Genomic DNA, 1855 nt, shown 5'->3' with positions numbered 1-1855 from the left:
TTTTTTTTTTTTTTTTTTTTCAAAGAGCTCCTCTTTGTAGAAATTAGATATTTTTCTATCTATGAAGCCAGCCTCTGTTCCACCAGTCCCCTGAGAGAAAAGCCTTAGGTAGAGAAAAGGGCTAATTCTCTACAGTGACATTATTTATTATTATTATTATTGTACATTTGTGTTGTACTTCATAGCTTCCAAAGTCCTTTCACGTATTTAATATATTTAATATTCAAAACCATTCTTGTGGAGCTGGCATTGCTTCTATTTTTAAAATAAGAAAACTTGCCAGGCGCGGTGGCTCAAGCCTGTAATCCCAGCACTTTGGGAGGCCGAGATGGGCGGATCACGAGGTCAGGAGATCGAGACCATCCTGGCTAACACGGTGAAACTCCGTCTCTACTAAAAAATACAAAAAAAACTCGCCGGGTGTGTTGGCGGGTGCCTGTAGTCCCGGCTACTTGGGAGGCTGAGGCAGGAGAATGGCGCAAACCCGGGAGTCGGAGCTTGCAGTGAGCCGAGATCGCGCCACTGCACTCCAGCCTGGGCGACAGAGCGAGACTCCGTCTCAAAAAAAAAAAAAAAAAGAAAAGAAAACTGACCTTAGATATGTGAACATTTGATGCATTTACAAGTACAATTTCTTCATTTATTAATTCCCACACATGACTAACTTGTTATGTATCTGTATGCCTAATAGAACCTGGGCCTGGCCCAGGAAACCATTTTCTCCTAGACCTCAAAGCCTGTGATGGGAGGGGCTCCGGTGAAAAACTCTGACATTTTCCCCATTGTCTTGGAGATTAACATTCATCTCCTCATTACTTATACAAGTTTCTGCAGCCAGCTTCAATTTCTCCTCAGAAAATAGGTTTTTCTTTCTATCACATTGTCAGGCTGCAAATTTTCCAAACTTTTATGCTCTGCTTCTTTTATAAAACAACCTGTCACCTCTTGAGTGCTTTACTGCTTAGAAATTTCTTCCTCCATGTGAGAAATGGGAAAGTTCTTCTTCAAAGATTATAAAAAGTCACATTTTCTTACAATAAGATTGCTATCCACTTTATATACTTGATATATATAAATCAGCTGTCCTAGCTTGCTCTGGCATGTCTGGACAGAAGTAGACAAGCCCCAGCCCATGGTGCATGCCACTCCTTATTTGGAGATGCTTCCTTAACTATCCCTGAGCAACTTCCTTGTCTTTCTTTGTTCTAGTCCCCTCACCTAATTAAGAAAGTTTAAACTAATAACCAATCAGGTAAAGTGTAAAATGTGAGGTCCTATTCCAGCCAATGAAAACTAGACACAGCAGTAAGGTAGACATGTCAGGTTATAAATTACTCTGTCTCCTTTGTTTGGTGTGCTCTTGTGGCTGGACAGCTATTGGGTAGCACCCTTTCTGCAGAAGGTAAAGCTCACCTGGCTGAGAGATCATTTGTTCCCACGTTTTTGTTTTGTTTTGTTTTGTTTTGCAACACCAAAACTTCATTCCCAACATCCAGATGTCCTAAATCATCTCTCTCAAGTTCAAAGTTCCACACATCTCTAGGGCAGGGGCAAAATGCCACCAGTCTCTTAGATAAAACATAGCAAGAGTCACCTTTACTCCAGTTCCCAAAAAGTTCTTCATCCCCTTCTGAGACCACCTCAGCCTGGACCTTATTGTTCATATCACTATTAGCATTTTGGTCAAAACCATTCAACAAGTCTCTAGGAAGTTCCAAACTTTCCCACATCTTCCTGTCTTCTTCTGAGCCTTCCAAATGGTTCCAACCTCTGCCTGTTACCCACTTCCAAAGTCACTTCCACGTTTTCAGGTATCTTTTCAGCAGTGACTCATTCTAACTGGTACTAATTTACT

The sequence above is a fragment of the Rhinopithecus bieti genome, unplaced genomic scaffold (genome assembly GCF_001698545.2).
Source record: "Rhinopithecus bieti isolate Rb0 unplaced genomic scaffold, ASM169854v2 scaffold_5476, whole genome shotgun sequence".
Lineage (NCBI taxonomy): Eukaryota > Metazoa > Chordata > Mammalia > Primates > Cercopithecidae > Rhinopithecus > Rhinopithecus bieti.
The sequence above is the reverse complement of the archived record's forward strand: the minus strand, read 5'-3'. Positions refer to the sequence as shown.